The 14,431-nt window shown below is 44.0% G+C and overlaps 1 pseudogene; it reads right to left on the reverse strand.

Annotated features, from left to right (window-relative positions):
• Window positions 1-11,096: 11,096 nt before the first annotated feature.
• LOC101581979 lies at window positions 11,097-14,223 on the reverse strand (annotated as a pseudogene).
• Between the last annotated feature and the right edge of the window lie 208 nt (window positions 14,224-14,431).

Below are 14,431 nucleotides of genomic sequence, written 5' to 3' on the forward strand. Positions count from 1 at the left end.
CTACCTCCCCATGCATGGCCCTGCTACTCCCTGGTTGACTTCCTGGAATTCCTTCCAGCCTAGAACCTTTCCTAACCAACTGTCAGGGCCAAGGTGCTTCCTCCTGCTGAGCGCACTGCCCTAGAATGTGCACATGCAGCCAGGCTGTGATGTCAATATTTGAAGCAATTCTCTTCAAGGCTGCTCAGGATCTGTCTCCCTAGAGTGACTGGTGCTGTTTAATACAGAGGATTATCTCATAGAAGAAGGGGTCCCATGTGGCAGGATGAATATACCACCCATACCTATCTGTATCAACTGAATATCCAAAGTTCAGCAAATTAAGTAAGCAAATAAGTAAATTTCATCTAAGTAAATAAACATAATCTATATTTTATATTCGCAGGTCGATGAGGTTACAGTATGATCTAGAAGGAAGAAACTAAGCCAAAAAGATGCTGTGAAACACAGCTGGAATAGTAATTTACTTACTAAAAGACAGAGAAAAACCCTAGGTTTTGTATCCATATAACCTTGATTAGCTCCATGTCACTGATGTAAACAAAACATGTATTCTTCTACTGATCACTCTTGTGTATTCATTTCTTTTCCAGTCAGTTATATTGTGAGGTTCATGGAAGATCAACTTTAGGTCAAATTCCCTAGTTTTTGTCTCTAATATTGGTGACCCTAAGAGCCCACTCTATAAAAATCATAGAGGCACCACGTAGGATTCTGGGGCCTGATTGCAGGGCAGACTGTCTAGGAAAAGGCATAGCAACTCAGGCGTTCGAGCTCTGATGGCACCCGGCTGTGAAAGCTGGAGTCGTCTTTTGCTTTTCATACCACCAGACAGCAGTCCTGGTGGCAGCCACTCTGAAACTGGTGGCAGAGCAGGAGTAAGAGATCCCCCCAGGGAGCTCAGTATTCCTGCCTGCAAGAAGACATGGGCTGCTAGAGCTCTCCATCTGACTCAGCTGGCTTGTGTGGCGTGTGTACAGAAGCACTGCTTCTGTCTTACCTCTTACAAGGGCACATTGCCTGCTGGAAATTTACTCTACGCAGAAAGAATGGCAAGGCCAGCCCACATTGTTCACAAGCCCTTCAGAACCTCGGCCATTCCCCAGTGATTTACAATGTTTGATTTCTCCCCAGGACAGAAGAATGCTCTGTAAATCAAGCCTGCCTTGGTTTGTCAACCCTGTGTGAGTGTTTGCTGAGTCCTCAAGTCAAAGGCAAGTTGGGACAGTGTGGAGACTTTGGCAAGGGCTCCCCCCTCTCTAGCTTCCCATTTTGATGAAACAATTCTAGGGTGAGGTTGGCCCTAGGAATTATTTCTCTGACTCATATTCCCTTTGCTCTTTTCACACACTCAGAATGCAACAACTCTGAGCACCTCATAGCCCTCGGCAGAGACAGAGGCCAGGGTGAAGGCAGAGCCCTGCTGCGGCCCACTCCTTAGCTGAGAAGACAAACAGGGAGGTGTCTCTCCCAAGCTGATTTCTTTCATCACCCCAAGCTATTTGGGGACACCATTGCCACATATCTCATGAAGAAGCCTCAAACTGGTTCTAACTTTTGAAAATGGGAACAGGCCTATTTAAGATCCATGTACCAAGCTAACACAGAATGAAGCATAGCAAAGACAGGCCATTGGTTTGGTGTCTGCCCCTTTTGTTAAGAAGACATGGAGATGCGGCATCTCCAGAGACGTCAGCTGACATGAGAGATGCAGATCTTGATCCTGAAAAGCAGTTAGACATTTCATCCCAGGCTTCCTTTTTTGTAATCTGATTCAACGCACATTCATTCTGTTAGCATTGAGGTGCAAATATGAAAAGACATAAGACCTCCCCTCTTCAAGAAACTTGCCATTTAGGCGGGGAGGCAGGAGCAAAAGCAACTTCCATAAAATCTGCAAGCATAAATCAGAGCATGCAGAGTGCAAATTTTCCTTTCTCAAAGCACAGGTGGTGGCACACACAGACACTCCAGAGCACAAGCCGAATCGCTGTGTATCTCTCTTCGTGGCTGAGATGGCAGGGCTAGTCCATGCGGGGCAAGAAGTGCTGAGCTAGCAATGAGAATGGGAGCACCTGCACAGGGGCGACCCGGGCTCTACCACGTTCTCCTGGATCACTCAGTCTGGAACCAAGCAGCGAGGGTACAAAGCCTGGAAAAGACACAGCCGGCACACAGCCTCTGGGTGAGAGCTCCCCTGTGTCTCACGTTCTCTGGAGAACAGAGAAGACATCACCTGTTACATATCCACAGCTCACGATTCCAAACTCCTTGTCCCACAATGTGGCTGGCCTTCTAGGAGTTGGAGCCAGCCTCCATCTTTCTGAAGGATTTTTTTTTTTTTTTTTTGCTGTCTCGGAATGCCTTAAGGGCAGGACTGGTAAGGCTTAGGGATTTGTAGATCAAACCACAGTAGACTGACTGCCTTTGCTTAAGCAGGCACTTAAACAACTGAGCTAATGGGTAGGGCCCCTGAGTCTACATCCTTCTATATCCCAAAAATTCTTTGAATAAAATGTAGCAATGGGGCTTCATTGGAAAGTGGATTTGGAGATTATCAAGATGCTGCTGCTAAATGGCATTCCTTCAGTCATGTATTCATTTCTTATGCCTAAATTTTAAAGTTGCATTTGGATGTTGTTACCATAGTGTAGGTCTGGAGTATCCCCTAAAGACCCATGAGTGAACACCTTGACCCCCAGCACTATTGGGAAGTGCTGGAAACTTTAAGAAGGGAGGCCTACAGAGAGCTCTTAGGTCACCAGGAGCCTGCCGTGAAGGGACATGTGGGGTCCTGAGCAAGCCATGAGGTAATACACTGTACCTGCTACAGGATCCCACCATGCTGTGCTCCTCATCACAGACCCAAAGGCTACAAAAGCAATTGATCTTGAACTCAAAACTATTGCCAGAATAAAATTTTATCTTGTAAGTTTATTATCTCAGGTATTCATTACAATAACAGAAAGTTGGGTAACATGTCTATTGTGTGTTAATAGGTCAGTGCAAAAGTCATGTATGTGCCAACAGAAAAAGATAAAATGTGTCTGATTACAAGGAGTTTGCCCTCACTGGGAAAGACCTGAGTTGTTTTCATATTTTTTGCTAATTGACTAACTTATCAGAGCAGAAACCTCTACTAGAAACCAGCATCCAGGGAGGGAACCTGAATTATAATCAACAGATACCTGAAGGTCCAGTGTAGGAAAGTACCAAAGTTAAAAATGACAGGGAACTCAGTCACAAGAGGTCCAGACTTTTGTCAATTTTACTTGCAGAGCTCAACCAGTTTCTCATAGTAAATATTGGAAAAAGCATCTCCTACTGAGGAAAAAATGAAAGGAACCATTTTTGAAACACAAGTGAACATGCTACACCTAACAAGATTTCTGCTCAGGAAAAACAGTTAACCAGAGTCTAACCTGCAGAGTTTGTCATCCGAGGGTAACTGACCCATGGGCTCCAATGTGCTCAATCCATTCCATTCCATTTGCGCAGAGAAAAAGAGATGAAGTAACATCTGTGAGGTCCACAGTCAAGAAGCACAAGGGCACCAAAAGATTGAAATAATCTATCCAGTGCCTCTTTTCTCCCTTACACAATCTACCACCACTTGATGGAAGTCAACTTTCCAGTAATTTCTTTTACCCAGTGTATCATGTACAGCAACCAAGAGACAGTTACAAGGCACACTAAAAGCCAAAATACTCACTTTAAAAAGAAAAATATCAGAGTGGATCAAAAATACAGAAGATCTGCACAGGCTGGGTGTAAAGCACTTAGCATTCATGAAGCCCAGAGTTTGCTTCTAAGCCAAAAAAAAGAAAGAAAAAAAAAGAAAGAAAGAAAGAAAGAAAGAAAGAAAGAAAGAAAGAAAGAAAGAAAGAAGAAAGAAGATCCAGCTAAATGCTGTCAACAGGAAATTAACTTTAAATATAAATTTACTTTAAATATAAAATTAAAAATAAACAGAGGAGAAATATATACCACATTAACATTAATCACAAGAAAACAGAAATGGCTATACTATTTTCTGATAGCAGACTTCAACAGAATGAAATTTATCAGAGCTAAAAGAAGCAATACAGGGCTGGGGAGATGGTTCAGTACAATAAGTGCTTCCCTGGCAAGTGCAAGGACCTGAGTTCAATCCCCGGTTCAGCATATAAATAAAAATAAATAAAAATAAAAGAAGCAATACATAATTATAAGGGGATCATTTCCCCAAGAAGACATAAGCGTCTTACCATGTGTGCACCTAACAATATAGCATCAAAATCGGTGAAGCAAAAACTGATAGAACTGTAAGGAGAAGTAGGTAAATCTGTTATTATAGTTGGAGACTTTAAGACCTTCCTCCTCAGAAACGGACAGATTCAGGAGACAGAAAATAATAGCATAGCGTTAAAATAACAAAAACATAAAAAAAAAACATGCTCTAACAGACATTTACAGACCTCTCACCCAAGAACAGTGCAATACACATTTTTGTTAGGTTCTCTTGGAAAATTCGAAGTAAATCGCACTCTGGACAACCAAACACCCTTTAAGCCTTTCTTTCTTCTTTTGTTTCTTTTGCTTTCTTTTTCAGAAAATGGGATCTCCCTGTATTGTCCAGTTTACTCTTGAACTCAGGGCTCAGCAATCCTCTTGCTTCAGCCTCCCAAGTAATTGGAACTACAGATATGTGCCACTATGCCTAACATGCACGCAGTAACAGATATAAGGCAATATAATCATACAATCCGTGGCCTTATATCAAAATGAAATTAAACTACAAATCAGTAACAGGTGCTGGAAAGATTCTCAAATACATAGAAATTAAATAGCATGCTACTAAATAATACCTGGGTGCAAGGAAAACTTCTGAAAAAAATATAAAAATGTCTTAAACCAAATGAAAGTGAAAACACAACTTGTCAGAATTTCTGAGATGCAGTTAAATCAGCACTTAGAGAAAATTTGATAATATTGAATATGTATGTTAGAAAAAGAATAAAGATCTAAAATTTATAATCTGAGCTCCTACCTCTGAAGATTAAAAAATAAGAACAAGTAATTATTTTTAGCTAATAAAAAGTTAGAACAGAAGTCAACAAAATTATAAATAAGAAATGACAGAGAAAATCTGGAAATAAATTCTTTTTTTTTTTTAAGAGCAGAATATATTTACTGGGGGAAAGAAAGCTCCTGTCTTAGAGAGGGACTGATGAGGGCCTGAGTAGGTTGTCTCCAGGAAAATGTCTCTTCCAGGGATTTTTATAGGATAAAATCATGCAGTGAGGCAGGTCTAAGGTGGTGGAGAAGACATAGGAACTCATTTAGGTGGGCAAGAGGTGAGACAAAAACTATGGTCAACCAAGAGGTTACAAGCACCATTGCTCAGGTAAAATTGATCAAATCTAGTACCAAATGGGGAAGCCAGTCACATAGCAAGCAGCATGAATACTGGACAGGGTCTCTTCCCGTTGGGTTAGTGACTCATTTGGGCTTTTTCAAGATGATTGATACTTATTTAGAATGTCAATCCCTGATGCTCCTCCCTAGGGATGTATGCAGCTGTATTTGTTTCTTCTTTTGTCTTGAGGTCTGGCCCATATAGGAGTGTCTGTCTCTTCCAAGCTGCAAAGTCACCTTGTCTTCCATCTTGTCTCCTTGAGGGCCTGGCCCTGTCTGACTGCCTATAATATTTCTATCTAATTCAGCTGTCTACAACACTCCGCCTTCTGAAGAAGTAACCCAAACTGCTGTGGGGGAAACAGGGATGATGACTGCTCTGGCTTCTTTATGTTGAAAGGCGTCATAGCTGTGAACTGGCAGTCAGAGATGCTCCCCAGAGGTTCTATTTAAGGCCCTCAATAGACACACACAGTAGGCAATTTTATCTTAGGTAGGTGGAATAGTTTTAAATCTGGAGGAGACAAAGCCAAAGAAAAGGTTAGACATGCATGGGCCTATCTTAAGAACATCAATAAGATAATTATGTATACAGTCAAAAATGATTTGCACCAAGGAAACAGTAATGACTTTCCATAAAGATGATAAAGATAAGGTCCAGGGAACCTCAGCATCTCACAGACCAAAGATTAGATGTCTAATATTTGGAGCAGCTACTGAGACATTAGCAGAAAGATCTGGAATGTAATAACCCTTTTGCAGTTTGTAATTATAAAGACTAGTCAGAACTCTTTGTAGGTCCATTAGCAGAGATCTCTTAAAGGTGGGATTTAATTCTTTTTTTTGTTTTTTTTTTGTTTTTTGTTTTTTGTTTTGTTTTCCATGGCCATTCAGTATTATGTCAAATAAACTGGCCAACTCTTATTATTACGGGGGCGCATGAATTACAGGACCTAGAGAAAACACTGAGTACCCTCCAGTTTGCAAGTGGGGGCCACTGGCTGGGTAACTACTGACACATCTACATGAACATCTAGTTTAACAGGCTTTCTCCTTATATTGGCAGTTAACATGGGTTGCCTCAGGCTGAAAGGCGAAGACCCATGACCACTTCAATGTGAAACTTCCTCTGACTCCATCATGAATATTCTTTTTTCTCCACTCTAGCTCCACTCTAGCTGGACAATTTTGCTTGAAATATCCGGATCCAGGGAAGCATAACTTTTCCCCCATTTCCTGACTGGCCTTCATTCCTGTAGGCTGCTAGTACCACTATTCTCATTTTCTGTCTATAATTTCATTCTGTAACCTTTCTACTATGAAATACCTCAACTGAGATAAATTCATTCCTATGAACCCTTCTGACTTCTGCAGCTTGTGTCAGATCCCTGGGGCCCACTGAGCAAGATAATAACTTTTTGGTTTTAAGGCCTCCTGCAGGCAGCCATGCCCAAGGAAGATGAAGACAGTTTCTCTTGTAATGAGGCAGGAAACCCGAGAAGGCTCAGCTCACCTGGGCTATATGAGGTGGACAGTTACTTAAGGCCTTAATATGTCTCTATAGAGAAAATCTGGTAGATCCCAGTAAAATGAATCTAAACATAATCTAGCATATTTGCTATAAATTTTACCAGTATGATTACTTGTGTTTTGGTATCATCTAAAGAACAAATTTTTTGAGAAATCAGAGCGTGCATAATAAAAGCATGAGCATTTGAGCTAACAGGTAAATTAGAAACCTTTTTAAAAGAATAGCAATTGTAGCTCACTGACTCTTAGACCTCTTTATTCATGGACTCTGACAATTCACAGTAAGTCCCTCTAGCTTTAGTTAAGTCACACCTGTATTTACTAGCAGCAAGAAATATCTGCATTACATCAGAGATCAGCCATGTGAACTTATATATTTATCATGAAATACAAAGCATTCAGTCAGATTAAATCAGTGTCCCATTCAGTGTTTTGGATATGGCTCCCATTGTAAGCAAGGGGCACTTCTAAAGGATTTCTTTTCATACTGTGGCTCTGAGTTTTATATTCTAAAGACAAACCCTGGCTCTATCTATAGGCAGAAAGCTGTTTGTATAGCCAGTGTTTCTAGATCTTATTTCTTAACCTGAATTCAATCTATCCCTGGAAACCTGTTTTAGCTAGTGAAATACTTTTTAAGTCTTGAACATGAACAACAATATAAAACATTTGTAAAAACTAGTCTTAGCATCTTTTTGATTAGTAAGCAACCTGAATATATTGAAGTAGTTTTGGATATAATCTTTCCAAGATGAGAGCTTGGCTTTTAGACATAAGCAAGATATCTCCTAAAGCCCGTTTCTATTGAGGCATGGTAACTGGAAGGAAGGTCAGTGTTGGAGAAGGAAAAAGAGGCCTGCGCCAATGTCCAGCAATAGGCTGGGTTTCTTTTCCCTCCTATAGTCATGATTACTCAGGGATCCTCTGTGGAGATGACAGGTAGACATAACAGTCTGGCCAGAGGGAAGAGGCAGGCCCAAGGCCCTTCAGTCCTAATGGACCACCTAGCAAACTGAGTCTGAACTCTGGGGCCTCCGCTTCACAGTGCAGTCTCACTTTTAGTGGCTGCCTTGGCAGTCAGGGCATGGCTTGTGGGCCTCTTAAAGCAGTCCCTCTCGTGGTGGCCTAGCTCCTGGTAGTAGTAGCAGATGAACCTCATTATTGTTGAGTGCTTCTTGGAGACAAGAAAATCAGACTTAGGGTCATTTTGGGACCACAACAAAAGCAGTCATTTTATAGCTCTTTGCTTTCTCTCCCTGGTTTTCTCCCAGTTCTGATTATAGGACAGTAAGGAAGCAGTTTTTACTAAAGTATCAAGTGAGTTGTCTGGAGCAAAAGCTATCTTTTATAGCTCTTTTCTAATATCTGGAGCTGATTGCATACTGAACTTATCTGTAAGAGTAATCTGTCCCTCTTTTTTTTTTTGCAAAACACCAAATCTATATTGACATCCACATATAACAACATAACTTTAAGCTGAAATATATCATGAATAAAATAAGTAATGTCTATTGTTTGACAAGTAACAATTAAAATAAACCAAACTGGAATGAAATTAATACATAAACAAAAAATCAACAAATTGTACCTTACATGTACTGTTGTCTCAAAGGAAAAAAAAAATACAAAAGCATTACTATTCCAATAGTCAATAGTGATAGACAAAAAATATTTTGAAGTACAAAGGGCTGTTTAAAAAAAACTTTATTTTTATGCATGTAGAAATGTAGTTGGAAAGGATACAAAGCCCAAAACATTTCAGCATAACAAATTGATTTGTTTCCACATAGATTTGGTGATTTTTGTAAATACAGGTATAAATTTCAGCCAACTACTATCACATGCCACTTTTTATTAAGGGTTTACATTTATATCACAGCAAGCTTTCTGGACCACTCACTGGATTAGACAAAGACTGAAACAATCATTTTGCAAATATGTTAATCTTCAAAAATAGGCTATAAATGGTGCAAAACTATGAAAACAAAGATCTAGATTATGTAGGTACAGCTTAGCTTGTGGACAGGTCAACGGGGAGTCATATGTGCTCTCCTGACCCGGGGCACTGCCCCAGCCATCTCCAAGAGGCCTCCTGAACCCAGGAGTTAAGACTTCAGTCTGACATAGGGCACCTCGTGCTGCACAATTAAAGGGAAACATCAGGCTGTGAGCTCTTCCACCTCTGCGGAGGAGCAGGGCAAGAAAAAAAGAGAGCTGTAAATTTACTTTTGAAACAGTTTCTTCATAAAATATTCTGTGGCTGCTAAGCTCCTGAGCTGCCTGATAAACTCAGCCATGGACAACAAGCGAAAGAAACACAAGTCAAAAACACTAGGTGGGCTCTCATCTACAATCCCAACTGCAGGGCCCTGAGAAAAGCCCGCTGCCACAGCTGCAGCAGAAGGCAAGCATCCCGAGCCCTCTCCTCCAGTCGCTGGCATGCACTAGAGGATGCCCACGCCCAGCCAACCACATACCTCAAGAGCCTTCCAAACACAAACACACGTGGTGCACAAACCTTTCTTTCCCTTTAAAACTGCTTCCTAATGCTGAGCTGTGGAAGGCTCAAGTCATCAGATTCGGACATTGTCAGTCCTGTGGATAACCCACTACTATTGTGGACTACTGGACTATATTGGAATATTTTGCTGAATTCATGCACCTACAACACTTGGGTGGCAATGGAATACCCATCTCTGACAAAACTGAACAAAAGAAGGTGATATAAATAAAGGTCAATTTTGTATCTGTATATACAAAATGGTTCGGATAGATATACAGCTACTTTCTCGTAACTCAATAAGAAGAAAGATTTGTATTAATAGTGTTTGGACAAGATATCCTGTCTGCATATTGTGCTATGAATGACTACTACAAAGACAACAATATGCAATGTATTAATTGTTTTAACTCTCCTATCAACCTGTTTTGAAGCCGTCACATTGCAATTTTTTCTCAATAAAGAAAAATGCTTCCCAAGACTTGTAATTCACCTGTGTAATTTAGCAATTTTTTTTTATCGACTACTTAGCTACCTCTGCCAAAGAAAGCTACATTTTCCAATAGAGTAATTGAGAGAAACAAACCCAATGGCTCTGTGCAGGGCGAGGTGCGCCTCTCAAGGAGGCATTTCTCCTGCAGTTGTGGATCGGGGCTGGGACACGCAAGGTGAGGGTAAGGAGACGTCTTTGGGGGAACTTGTGGAGGACGCTCACCACATGGGGGTGCGGTGCGAGGTCTCTCACATCTTCAGAGAGGGTGAGTGTCCTCAAGGTTTTGTGAAGACAACAATAGCGGAGGCTTCCACATAGTATGGAACATTTAAATTTTTTTAAAAAACACACATTTCTTTAAATGACTGAGCACAAATAGCAAAAACTGTGATAAGTGTTGAGTTCCATCAGGGAAAAGGAATACACACAGTATTTAAACAGCAGGTTTCCAACTTAGGTATGTACAGACTTTTACCTGAGGAGCAAGCACTATGAACTTTGCCCCCATTCCGTCCCACCCCCCAGTGACTTCAACAGCGCTCAAGTAGGCAAAAACTCCACCTAATTTGGTCAATCCCAATAAAAATAACATTCAGGGACAAAATAGAACTTTCCAGTCCCCATTTGTGTACAACCCAACTGATAAAACTAGTTTTTGTTGCTATTTGTACAAAAGTGAACAGAACAACTTTACAAACTGTAGTGTTCCTTACACGCTCCTCACACGCTCCTCACATGTTCCACATACAGTACAATTACAGCTCATTTCAGTAGCTTTCACCACTACTTTCTCAAAGGATGAAAAAAAATTTAAAGAACGGACCGAATAGCTCAGCGGATTAAAGCTTCTGCTTAGGCAGACACAGGGGCCAAGAGATCATCCCTAGGCCTGGCCTGCCCGTGGAGCGTGCTGAGACAGCGATGAAGACTGGGTGCCGTGGCACGCGCCCATAGTGCCAGCACGTGGGAGGCTGTAAACAAGCAGATCACTACGAGTCTGATCTAGTAGTGAGACCCTGAACACCCTGTGCACCTTGTCCTAAATAATAAATAAATAAATAAATAAATAAATAAATAATTTAATTTAATTTCATGGAGAGTGTGCACTTATGTCTGGCAGAACCTTTCTTCCAATAAGAAATCAAAAAAAAAATTTTTTTTTTTTTGGTCATTTGATCAATAATGTGCAGTCTCAGTGAAATTCTCATAACTTCTTTTTTGTGGCTTGCTGTTAGACAAGTATTGGTAGGACACAGGCTTTTTTTCTTTGAGCACTGGACAGGCAGTGGAGGGGTACCCCGCAGGCACACACTAGTACAGCACCCCTGAGCCACAGGGCCTTGGAGCAGCCAGCAGGTTGGGGGCGTCAGCCTCTCTCAAGCCCAAGAAGCGGGGCTTGGGGCCAAGCTTGCCATCAGGTACGGGCAGTCCTGCGGCAGCAGTGTGGTGATGCCCCTGATGGAGTGGCACTTGGGCAGGTCGTAGCCCCTTCTGCAGTTGGGCCCTGGCTGCTCCACATCAAGGGTGAGCATGCTGGACTTGAGTCTCTTGGGCAGGGGTTCCCAAACTCAGGCGCAGCACTGCTGGTGTGCGGATGGCAGAAACAGTCTCTCCCGGGGGCAGCCCAGGGGCTCCTGCTCTCCAGAGGATAGTCACTGGAGGCACTGCTGGTGCTGCCGCTGGCAGGGAGCTGGGAGGGGGCCACAGCGAGGGACTTCAGGTTTGTCTCAGCTCTCTTCATCTTGTCTGAGGGGCTGGGAAGATAGCTAAGTAGAATAAGTGCTTGCCTGGCAAACACAAGCAGGAGAAATGCTGCTTTTCGAGAACATCTCTGACTGCTATTGTCTGGGTGCCTCTGAGGCTCTGGTGGGGCCTGTGTGACTTCAGATTGTTTGGGGCCAAAGTACTGGTGTCGGCCCCTTGAGCTAGGGTGCCCTGCCAGGAGCCAAGAATCCCTGGGGCCCCTTCTTAGGGAGCAAGGCCTTGGGCTAGGACAAGGGTGCGGGCCTGGCCTGGTTTGTGCGGCCGTGCAGCGGGGTCACATCACAGTCATCCAGCACAAGTGGGCAGTCGGTGGGCCACATCCTCAGCAGGGACTTACAGCCACGGCAGTGCCTGTGCATGGCAGGGTTATACTTGTGCTCCAGCCGCTGGTGCATCATCAAGACTTCGGGGTAGAAGGTCCTGAAGGACAGGCAGTGCTTGGGATGAAGGCTTCGCTCAGTGCAAGGGATGTGCAGCTGTGAAGGGCTCCAAGGGACAGGTTGAGTGGTTTCTTCTGGCAATCCGCACCTGGCCTGCACCTGAAGTCAGCTGTGGGCTCTGCTCTCTCCTCTCTGGGGCCCACATCACCGGGGAGAGCAGTGCTGCCATTGGTGGGCTGAGCAGTGTCCACCCATGGCTTAGGTGCAAGGGGCTCGGCCTGTGGGTCGGGCACTGTCTTCCTCCTGGCCAGCTCTACAGCTCCGGGCCTGGGGTTCCTGCTGCCCGGCTCAGTGCAGGCTGCTGCGCTCTGTTGGCAATCCTGAGTGTCTGCATGTACAGCATCGCCCAGGGTGCTGTGGAAGCCACAAGCACCTCCTTCTGCATCCTGGTGGGTGGACTGCCTTTAACATCTTTGGCGCTATTGAAAACTTGCTTCAAATTTTTGGTCTGCACGCTGTCAGCTGTAAAGAGTGTATCTTCGCTCTCCTGGCTTTTGCTGTCATCCTTGACATCAGCAGCAACGACCACCTGCTTGTCCTTGTGACGTCTCTCCAAGTGATACTTCAGGGACATCTTCTGGGCAGCAGGCATAGTCACAGAGATCACATTTGTAAGGCTTTTCACTCTTATGGGTTCTGAGATGCATATTGAGGTAATAATTTGAATGGAAAAACTTCCCACAGTAACTATACTCTCTTGAGGATACAAGATGCTTTATTTTTCCTCCATCAACACTTTTACCCAAGTGGAGCCCCTTGGGGAGCCCGTCCTCAGAGCTGTCCTCAGAGCCAGCTTTTCGGTCCCCAGCCACATCATTGTCCAGCATGGCCAGGTCCTGGGAGCACATGACCGGCTGCCTGCTGTCGGCAGCTACAGTGGGAGGCTCAGCGCCAGCTTGCCCGTCCTTCTTGTGCATGCGCAAGTGCAGGGCCAGCTGGTGGTAGGTCCAGAAGGCATTGCTGCACTCTGTGCAGTGCGTGGGTTCCTCCTTGCTGCCAGGCACTTTGGGGTCCACGTCTCCGGAAGGCACTTCACCCCGGCATGTCTGGGCTTCTCCTTGTCTTGGGAGAGGTCTGTGTAGGTGCTTTTATTTGTTTTGGATTTTCCAGAACCTTCTGATTTGCTCCCATTTCAAATTTCTCCAAGTTCTTCCTTCTCTAAACATGAGTCATCATTGTCAGTGCTTCCTTCCTGCCCCTCTTCGCCATGGCCACTTTGCCCTTGGTGGCCAGCTGCCACACCTGATAGGTGGTGAATGGGTCGAGCTGGGGTATACTCTTGGTGGGCTTCCTCCCAGGATCAGCATGAGATCTGAGTCTTACGTTTAAGAAGTGCAGCAGCTCTTCCCTGGGAGCAGGGTTCCCATTGGGCCCGGAATTGCTCTGTGGACCATGATCACTGGGAGTCCTTTCCTTGGTGTGCACCTTGCTGTGCTCCAGCAGACTCCACTTGGAAACAGGAAGCCCCAAACCTTGCAGATCTTGTAAGGAGATGAAACTCTGCCAGCCACATGTCCCTGGTCAATCTCCTTAGTTGTGGCGAGTCCCTCAAGGCCTTGCTGTACTTTGTTGCCTGACTTGCCATTATGTGTCTGCATGTGGCTCTTAAGGAACCAGGGCTTTTTGAATCTCCTCCTGCACATGGTGCACCCATAAGTGAAACAGTCTTTGTGTTTCTTCATATGACTCTCAACATCAAAAGTGATCTGAAATGTCTGTCCGCAGACTTCACAGCTGAACTCTTTGTTGTTTTTGCAGTTATTGTCCTTGGGCAGTTCCACTTGCACTTGACTTTTATCAAGAGAACTGAGGTATTCTGCTTTGATCCACAGAACTGGGGGCTCACAGAAGGTAGGCCAGTGTTGCATGAGGATGTCCTTGTCAAGGTCTTCCTCCAGAGTGAAGGTCTGGCTGCAGAACATGCAATCCAAGGGTGTGGATCCTTCAAGGTGGATTATGGTTTTTTCCTGTAAAGCTCTGACAGGAACAGCAGTGGCCCTTTTGATAGACAAGGCATCATCCAATTCCACCTGGGGGCCCAGAGAGCTGCTAATCATGTCCTGCCCATACATATACATAAGGAGGGACTGAGTTGGCATGGCGCCTGCTGCTGTGGGGCTGCACACAGAGGAAGAGGCCAAGGTCCGCTGGAGAATGTCTGCAGCTGGAATAAGGCCACTGGGGGACTCGTTGCTCACACCTTCAACAGCCCTGGGCTTTGAAACCAGAGCAAGTTCCACTTTGAAGTTCAAAAGAATGAGTGCATTCCTCTAGCTGATTATCAACAGAAGTTTTCAGGAAGCTTGG

This window comes from Octodon degus, unplaced genomic scaffold (genome assembly GCF_000260255.1).
Source record: "Octodon degus isolate 3935 unplaced genomic scaffold, OctDeg1.0 scaffold00136, whole genome shotgun sequence".
NCBI lineage: Eukaryota > Metazoa > Chordata > Mammalia > Rodentia > Octodontidae > Octodon > Octodon degus.